Below are 10,010 nucleotides of genomic sequence, written 5' to 3' on the forward strand. Positions count from 1 at the left end.
TGGGGGGAGAGAGGAGACACACACAGACAGGGTGCTCCTGCTGGTGCAATTACAGGGCGCCCCCCCCCCCCCCCCGCCTCCGGGCAGCCCCTCCAAACCCCCAGTGCAAAGAGACAGTGGCAGGCAAAGCGGGGGGGTGGGGTGGGGGGGGGGAGAGAGGAGACACACACAGACAGGGTGCTCCTGCTGGTGCAATTACAGGGCGCCCCCCCCCCGCCGTGTCCGTGGCAGCTCATCCAAGCTGAACTTCACACTACTTCAAAACAACTCCCTGCAGCCTCGTCCTCCTGGCTCCCCTTTCTTGCTCTTCCTTTGGTTTCTTCTTTCTCTTTAGCAGTGAGACTTTGGCTCACTGCTGGGGCAGGAACAGGCCTGGACGGGGGAGGGGCGGCACTGGGCAAATTGCCTGTAGTGGTATCCCCATGACTGGGGCACCTTGCCTGGGGCACCCTAACCCTAAGCGCAGCCAAGCTGCAGGGAGTGACCACCGGCTGACCTCTCCCCAGACTCCTACACAACACCGCGCGTTAGCGCAGCAGGGCAGCCTGGAAAAGTGGGGCGGGGGGGGTGAGCGGCTGGGCTCTTTTGCCCTGGAATCCTGCCAGAGGAAGGGCCAGGAGGGACCCGCTTTGGACCACGAGGGCATAAATGCCTTAGACAGACAGACAGACAAAGAAAAAGCGACGGAGCTCTGGCAGAGAGTCGGGGCAGAGGGCTCACGGGGGAGACTGAGGCGCGCACAGCCCTCCCGGCCAGCTTGCCGCCTCCGAGCCCCCGACTCCCCGCGAGGCAGGTTTCCTGAGACCCTCCGTGGAGAGAGAGGACCACCGGGGGCGTTCAAGAGTGGGACCGAGAAGGGACATTCCTCCGGGTCAGCACATTCCTCCACGTGGCTGTTAAGCAGGTACGTTGGTTGTTTTAAATCGCAAAGTTAATAAACAAGGGCTGACATGGTGTGCGCGGTCTGAGTTTGTTGGGTATTACGAGTTGAAAACACTCAGTATATCTGGGGTTAAATGTTTGTTTATGTTACTCACAGGAAGTCACATGTTTCTCATGTAACCAATGTTCTTTAGACGTAGAAAGCCTTGGAATTTTCTCCCTGATCTAGGGATTTGATTGGGACTAAAGTGTCAAGGTGTTTTAGCATTTTATGGCTTCTCTTCCCGTCTTTGGTAGAAGAAGAGCAGCCATTCCCTCTTCTAGTTTTGTCTTTGTAGTGTAAGGATGTAGCCGATTATGCTCTGTTATTTTCATCCCAGTTACCCTTTCCCATGCTAGAATTTAGTAAAAACTTTGTATTTTAATCACACATGGACTCTCAGTCTGAATTATTTTACTCTGGCTCTGCTAGACTATATTATCTCTGCTAAACACCATTTTTTTCAATATCTCACTATCACCCAACAGAGTTCAAAAGTAAAAGTAACTTGATATAATTAGGGAGGGTAAACTTTGGAGGTAAAAACAAAGAGAAAACAGACTGAGTTTCTAGAGCTACATCCTCACAATTACATGGCTAAAGCTATAAGCTTAACAGCTTCTTCTTCTTCCCCTGATCAAAGAACGGAAACAAAATTGTTCCGTCTGACGCTGAGCCGACAGCGTCCTCTGGACAGTTTTCAACGCACAGCCAAAGTAGAATCAATCACTTTTATTCCGTTTTCCACATGCATTTATAAGAGGTCTTTACTCACATCTTTGTGATTTAATTCCTTTCCCTGGCTCATGGTGAAAGGGATGGTCGTCCCCACTCCTTGCCGGTTATAGAGAACAAAGGCTACAGGAAGAGAGTTGTAATTCGAACCCTCCCGCACCTCTGTGTGCCGGATGCGGTGGGGTGTCTAACTAAAGACTTCAATTCCCAGGAACCACTGCTCTTAAAGCTATCTGGCAGTTCTGCTTAACTACAGTCTCAAACGCTGGCTGGAACAGCACAATAATAAAACATGCAAAGAAAACAAAACAGGTCACAGATCACATCATTGGACTAAACAACACCCCCAGTTTTTTCAGGGCAAACTTATCTCTACTTCTGTTGGCTGTAGATAAGCTAGGTAACATCCTGTTTACGTGCAAACACCAGCTCTGTGACCGAAAGTGTGGTCAGCCAAAGGCTTTGGGCTTCATCTGCTTCAGAAGATCCAGTGCCAAAGGCGGGTGGTGCCAGGTGGGAATTCCAGCCTTTGTGGGCAGATGGGCTGGGAAGGGCCCACTTGGAGAAGGCTGAGGGTGGGCTGCTCAGGGTGGGCTGAAGATCAGCGGATGACTGCTCCAGGCAAAGCGGGGCAGAGGGTCCCCTTCAGAGGCAGGCTCCTCGGCATACCCGCCGCACCTTCTCAAGCAGGCCGCGTTGCCGTCCTTGTTCTCTGTGACTCCCCCGCTCAAGGAGGGGGCTCATTAGCAGAGTCTGCTGATCCTCCCCAGCCCAGCCAATCAAAGGGGCTACTGCAGATGGTTCTTTTGTCTCATGGGGGGGGGAACCTTCCTTGCTTCCAAACAGAGACCCCTGCCCAGGGCTGCCCCCAGACAGGAGGGTCTCCAGCAAAGAAGAAGAAGAAGAGATTGGATTTATACCCCCCGGCCCTTCACTTGGGAGTCTCAGAGCGGCTCACAATCTCCTTTCCCTTCCCCTCCCAACAGACAGACACCCTGTGAGGCGGGTGGGGCTGAGAGAGCTCTGACACAAACTGCCCTTTTTCAAGGACAGCTGTGCCAGAGCTTGTGACTGACCCAAGGTCACATCAGCAGGTGCAAGTGGAGGAGGAGTGGGGAATCAAACCCGGTTCTCCCAGATCAGAGTCCACACACTTAACCACGACACCACGCTGGCTCTCAAAGGCCAAAGCGTCCCTTCCCCCCACCCCCACTTGCTCTCCCAGGGGCAGCAGGGCGAGAGACCCGTTCCTCCCTCTCTGGCTTGCCGTCTGGCGATGCACAAGCTTGTTCTGAGCAAATCCTGTGGCTGTTCAGCATGCACAATGGAGCGCCTTTCCCGGCTCAAGGTTATTCTAGGGAAGGAGGCCTCAAATCAGAGCAGCAATTATTCTGCTTTCTTCCCCAGCTGCCCTCTGACTGCGCCTCATAAGCTGTGCAAGACGCATCTTCTACACTGTGCTGCACCAGAGCCAGACACGGAGGGGCGGGGGGGGGGGCAAGAGATTAATCACTCCAGAAGACTGGGAAGAAGAACTGTGTGCCTTGCTGCATGGAAAACATACCCAACAGCAGCTAAGCCCACCTCTCCCCCCCCAAAAAAAAGAAGAAGCTCCAAGGTATTCTTTGGCTCCCCCTCCCCCATCCAGCCAACAGGTTTTCAAATTAGCTGTTGTAGATCTTCCGGGTTGCATAGCCGTGGTCTTGGCATTGTAGGACCTGATGTTTCGCCAGCAGCTGTGACTAGCATCCTCAGAGGTATAACACAGAAAGATGGAGTACTCTCTGTGTCAAGGTGAGAAGAAAAATGGCAGGCGGGGAATTTATATCTACTCAGGAAGGTGGGGTAGGGCTGAGTCATTATCTTGTAGGAGTTCCCCGGGCTGTGAAACATGCTCATGGAGGAGCTTTCCTGAGGAGGTTTCTTTTGCATGTGGACTGTTTCCTGAGGAGGTTTCCTGTTTCCTGAGGAGGTTCTTTTACACCTATGTATACACTCCGATGATCAGGACTATGTTTTTAAAGAGAATTTTTTTTGTTGAAAAACACTAAATAAATGTAAAGCATACATACAAAGCAATCAAATGACACACTCAAACAAGGCTATACAGAAAACGGAGGAGCTAGAGACGAAAAGGGAGTTTTGAGGCGATATTTACCTATCCAGATGTGCACCAGTCCAATGCGGTAAGATCGTGAATGGCCAGCTTATCACGAATAAAAAGAGGGGACCCAAATTGAGGGTTTGGGGGTGCTACTCGACTGGATGCCCTTAGCGTGTCATATGGAACCATGGTTGGGCGTCTGTTTTTATGGAGTATAGAAGGCACCCTGAGGGGCAGGGCTATGGATTTGAACAAAGGAGCCAAAGGGTTTCTGTTCTTTGATTATGGGTTTCCCATCCCTTAAAGAAAAGGTGCGACGGCACCCTACTGGGCATATCCTGGAGGATGCTTGGAGTGTTGATGGCTGCCACTCTCTGACACTTCAAGGTTAAATAGCTTTTGGTAACCTGAGGGAATTGCTTGGGAAGAAGATCACAAAATCCATTCCCCAAAGATACGTTTACATCTAAAAGGAGGTAAGACCCAAAAGGGAAGCAATATGGGTGTCTTTGAAAGAGAGACAAAAGGGGCCTTTTGGAGAAAGAAGATCCCCATATTTGGGGCCTGCTTACACCGGGTTGGGGGGGGGGGGGAGCATACCGGCAGGGTGGCTGCTTTGTTCCCGCTTCCTTCCAGGGCCCCTGCGTTTTAGGCAAGCTCCCACGTGTTCATGTGCGAGGAGGCTGAAGTTGGTTCCTTATTTGCACTTCCTTATTCATTCCTTATTCGTTACTTATTCAAGTAGCCATTCAGAAATCGAACAGCAAAGATTCCCGGTGAGATGAAACGATCCCTTTTCGGGCTGGGACAGGGGAAGGGGGTGGGGGAGAAGAACACCCCTCAAACAAGCGTGCCTGCCCAAGGCCATCAAGGCCATCCGAGGAGGGCTGAGCCGGGCCGGCCCAGGCAAGTACTTGGAGGGGAGACCTCCAAGGAAGACCAGGGCAGGGCCGGGGCACAGAGGGTTGCCCCCTCCCTGGAAAGAGAACCCCAAGCCCCACTAGGGGTCACCAGAAGTCAGCCATGACTCCCAAGCACACACACGCACAATACCCACAAAATAAAACAAAACATATATATTTTAAAAAGACTATCAGAGTAGGAAGACGTTTGCCCCGGGTACCACTCCTGGAGTGGATCTCTTCGCTCCTTCCAGAGGAGGAGGAGGAGTGCCCTTCTGGCCCGCTGGTCTGGTTATTAACAAGCCAGTTGTCTAGGCAGAAGTGCATGCAGCAAACTGAGGAAGGCCACCTGGGGGGGGGGCAGTGGCAGAGGAGTCCGACACCTCCCCGGGAACTTTCAGACCCCCCCCGCCCCCCCAAGACTCAGGGCCTGAGAGCCTGACTACCGTCTCCAGGAGACGACCAGGGTGCCAGCTACCCCCAGATGACTGCCTGCCGGCCACAGGGTGGAGGTGGAAATGGCCGTGGGTGGGAAGGGACACCTCCCCCCCCCCAAAATGGAATGCTTTATGCCTTGGGCTTAGGGCTGTGTTCTGGGCACACAGTGAACCTTTTCATGGCATGCCGCTTCACCGTTGGTTTCTGGTTTTGCTTTAATTTCCACACTTCTGCGACTGAAAAGAAGGCACTGGAGGCTCCCTCGGGCATGGGAAAGAGAGGCGAGGGCGCCGCTGGGTGCCAGGGCTGTCCCCAGCTCCTTGCCAACAGAATTCCTCCGGTGAAGACAGCCCGGAGTTCTGGGCTGGCTCTGCAGGTGGACCTGGCGGTGGCTGCAGCTGTGGCTGCTGCAGCTGCAAAGGATAATTTTGGAAAGGATTCTGTTCTTAATGTTTCAGGTTTGCTGTCTGCCGGGGGGGGGGCTGTGTTGGAGAGGGCTTTGGACCATGTTTGTTTGTGTGTGTGTGTGTGTGTGTGTGTCCACAAGTGCCCAGCAAAGAAGCACTTGTCCGGAGGGCAGTGTGGCTGCTCAGCTGACTTTGACCGGAGTCGGGGTGGGGGTGAAGGAAAGGTGGGCAGTGGAGGCTGGTGTGAGGGGTTCCTTGGGCCGGCCCACAAGGGGCCAAGGCTTGGCTGCAAAGAGGGTGGTGCAACACTCTGTCAAAAGGGGATCCGAGCCCATTCTGGGTGACTCCCTGGTTAATCCACTCAGCATTAAGGAGATAATTTCTCACCTCCCCAAAAAAAGAAACTGTGCCTCCACCGTGGTTGGTCTCCCCAGATGCCTCTTTCCCCAGCATTGGTGGTGGTGGTGGTGGGTTTGCTTTCCAACAGTAGCTGGCAGAGGGCCTGGGAGGGGGGGGAGCTGCCACCCCCCCCCCCCCCGCGGGGGGCCCCCGGAGTGGCCATCAGGTGCTGCTTCAAATGCAAATGAGCCCGCAATTACAGTCCACACTCTGCTTTCAGCGAGGCCCTGGAATCGGTAATAACCTGCCAGAGCTTCGAATAAAATCCTGGACACTTTTAAATGCAAAGTAGCATTTCATTATTTCACTAAAGGAGTTTTAATTTCTCACAATAATTGCATGGCCGATACAGCCAAGAATATGGGGCTTGTTGAGGGTCCCCCCCCCCCGCGCCGTAACCTGAGTTGATGGGAAATTGCTTTAATTTAATTTAATTACAGGCCCAGAATAATACATTAAATATGTACTGGCTTTGTGTATATGCTTACATTCATGGCCTGGAATTAATTAGCTCTTAACTTTGGAAAGTATCATCAACGCAAACACTCCAGTGTACTCTTGTGGAGGGCCTGGCCGCGGGTTTCATTCTCTTCTCCTCCAGAGCAGAGAGCTACTTGGGCCCAGAACTTTTCGATATTTTCACAAATGATCTGGGCGAGGGGGTGGAAGGACCACTCAGTAAATCTGCAGATGACACTACATTGGGAGGAGCCTGGAGGACAGAGACAGAACTCAGTGAGACCTGAACACACTGGAAAAATGGGTGGATGTGAATAAGACGTAATCCAACAGAGTGCAGAGTTCTACATCTGGTTAACAAAAATGAGAAGCATGCAAACTGGATGGGGGATACACTTCTTGGTAGCAATGTGTGTAAACAAGATCTTGGGGTACTGTAAGCTAAATATGAGCAATCAGTGTGATGCAGCAGCAAAAAAGGCTAATGCAGTCTTGAGGTGTATCAACAGAGGCATAACATCCAAATTGCAAGATGTCAACTCATTGTCCCGCTGTACACCACATTGGTCAGGACACAACCTGGAGTACTGTGTGCAGTTCTGGAGGCCTCGTTTCAAAAAGGATGTGGACAGAAAGGAGTGGTTGCAGAAGATGACCAAGGCCTGCGATGAAAGGCTGAGGGACTTCTTGGGAATGTTCAGTCTGGAGAAGAGGAGGTTGGGGGGGGGGGGACAGGAGTGCTCTCTTGAAGGCTGTCGGAGGGGGGCATGCAGCTGTTCCTGTGGGCAGCAGAGGAGAGGACTCGCACGGATGGGTTGAAATGAAGGGCGGAAGGTTGTTGTTGTTGTTTGTCGTTCGGCCGCACGGACACTGGCTGGATATTAGGGGGAAATGCTTTTAACAGTCAGAGTAGTTCAGCCATGGAATCGGCTGCCTCAGGAGGCGGTGAGCTCCTCCTCCTCCTCCTCACTGGTAGTCTTCGAGGAGGGACAAGGCGAATGCTCGCCAGGGATGCTCTACTATGGTTTCTATGATTCTAGGTAGCTCAGGCTCCCCCCACCCCACCCCACCCCACCCCACCCCGGGAAATGAGAGACCCTGGGATGCTGGGCACTGGGGACTGGGCGGCCCCTGGCCTGGGTGTGGCCAGAAGCCAATGTGGTCAGAGAGGCAGGCAGGGACCCCACTCAGTGAGCCCGAGAGTCCTTTCCCGGCACTCCGAAGGTCAGGTTGTTTTGCAAACAGCCCCTTCTAAATAATGCAAATATGTTCTGCTTTGTAAATAGCTCATTTTCAGCCACAGAAATATTTGCGCCCAGCTTCTCTCTCTCTCTCTCTCCACCTCTCTCCACACACACACCACACACACATACACGCACACACACAGATACACACAGACACACACAAGCACAAGTCTGACCCAGTTACTGTCACTGATGTGGCTTTGAAGCTCCTGCAGCGTCTGTGCGAGGCTGTGGCTTCAAGGGCTGAGGCTCTGAAGAGCCGGACTGCTCCTCCTTGGCCCAGCCTGGCCGGGGGGGGGGGGGCTGGGGGGGCTGTTTTTGGGAATGGCTCTTTTGGAGCTGGGCAGCGTGGTCCCTGCCAGGGGGCAGCAGTAGGCCAGGAGAGGTTTGGGCACACTTGCAAGAGGTGGGGGAGCCATGGGTGCTGCAAAGCCTTTTGAGAGCCAGTTTGGTGTCGTGGTAAAGTGCGCGGACTCTAACCTGTGGCTGCGGTCACACGGAGCATTAGCCACGCTACAAAGACGGAAGATAGGTGGATTTTCTGGGCACAATCACAGCACCACATCTGGGAAGCCTAGAGCTCCCATGGCGAACCCGAGGCTTCCCGCTGAAGATGCGGGGTAAAAAACTAGTACCTCTAAAGTACTAGTTTCCAGAAATCGCGGGGCAAGGGTGGGCGCCTGATCGCATTTCCGGTGGTAGGTTGTGGCATCCGCCGCCCGCCCATGTCCCGTCGCGAAAAGGTTTTTTCCCCCAAGTCTCCACGGGATGCCACAAGCACCCAACGGCGCATGCGCACACTTCGTTTAAAAACAAACAACACAGCCCCCTCCTCTTTTCCGTACCCCCCCTCACTCCTTGCTCAGCCTGCATGGGGCGGCAAAGGGGGAGGTGCAGGGGGTCGTGGCGGGAGGGTGGCCCGGCTGAAGCTCCTCCTGGAGGGGACCGGACGGAGGACACAGTTTGCATTCCTCTGCAGCCCTGGAAGGGGTTAAACCTGTGGAGCCTTTTGCTAGAGAGGCCGCTTCTTTGCCGCGCCGCAGGATTGTCCTGTGATCGGCACCTCCCCCCTAACCACGGGACCTGATGGGACCTCGACTGGACGTCTGATTGCGCAGCTGCGCATTATTTTGCTCCAGGGCAAACAGCCATGCTCCCCCCCCCGCATTTTCCTGCCTGTGTGACCAGGGCCTGGGAGAACCGGGTTTGATTCCCCATTCCTCCACATGCACCTGGCTGGATGGCCTTGGGCAAGCTGCAGTTCTGTCAGAGCTGTTCTCTCAAGGGCAGTTCTGGAAAGAGCTCTCTCAGCCCCACCTGCCTCCCAGGGTGTCTGTTGTGGGGAGGGGAAGGGAAAGGAGTTTGTAAGCCGCTCTGAGACTCTGAGTATAAATCCAGTCTCCTCCTCCTCCTCCTCCTTCTAGGGGGTGGCTGTTCTGCCCCCTTTGTGACCTTGGGAGAAAAGGGCCTCCCTCGGCATGGGCAGGGAGGAGGGGAATGGCCTCCCTCATTAACCCTCCGGGCTGGGAGGAGCTTTTCACCTGCTGGGAATGAGCCAGGAAGGCCCCCCCCCCCGCTGCCTGGAGCCAGGGGAGGGTCACCCCCTGAGGCCACTTGGAGCCACAAGAGTGGTGGTGGTGGTTGGGGGGGTTTGTTGGGGCCCTCCCCAAAGTCCTGCTGCAAAATAGGAACTGGTCAGCAGTCCTCCCCTTGGTGTGAAGCTGGGAGAAGCGAACCTCCCTCCTAGACAGGCTGCTGGGGGGGTGCGGTGGGGCTTTGCGGGAAAAACCCAGACGTGCCACCAGAAGAAGACACTGGGCCCACCCCACTTTCGAGGGGGGGCAGCAGCAGGTGCCAGGCGTTTGTCTCTTGGGTGTGTGTGTGTGTGTGTGTGTGTGTGTGTGTGTGTGAGGCATGAAGACTGGTGCCTGGCTGGGGGGCTGAGGCTGACCTACTGCCCGGAGTGGGGTGGTTGGCATGTTATGGGGCCGGCCCAGTGCAGTGGGCCCCTTTCCAGATATGAGGAGTGTCAAAACTTCAGGCAGGGATCCCGCCTCCTGTGGGCAGCAGCGTGCCAGGCGAGCAGGAGTTGCCCGGAGACTGGGGGAAGTCAGAGGAGACACACACCCCCGTGAGGGGCCTGGCCCGGCCCTCTGCAAGCCCCTCAGAAACAGGCCTGCATCTTTGCTCTCTGTCTTGGTGTGCTCTCTCAGCGCAACCTACCTCTCAGGGCTGTTGTGAGGAGAAAAACGGGGAAGGCAGAACCACATACCACAAAAAGACTGGCTGCCTGAAGACCCTTGAATGTAACTTTGAGTGTGTGAGTGTGAGTGTGAGTGTGAGTGTGAGTGTGTGTGTGTGTGAGAGAGAGAGAGAGAGAGAGAGAGAGAGAGAGAGAGA

This window comes from Gekko japonicus, unplaced genomic scaffold (assembly GCF_001447785.1).
Source record: "Gekko japonicus isolate JY-2015 unplaced genomic scaffold, Gekko_japonicus_V1.1 scaffold3305, whole genome shotgun sequence".
Lineage (NCBI taxonomy): Eukaryota > Metazoa > Chordata > Lepidosauria > Squamata > Gekkonidae > Gekko > Gekko japonicus.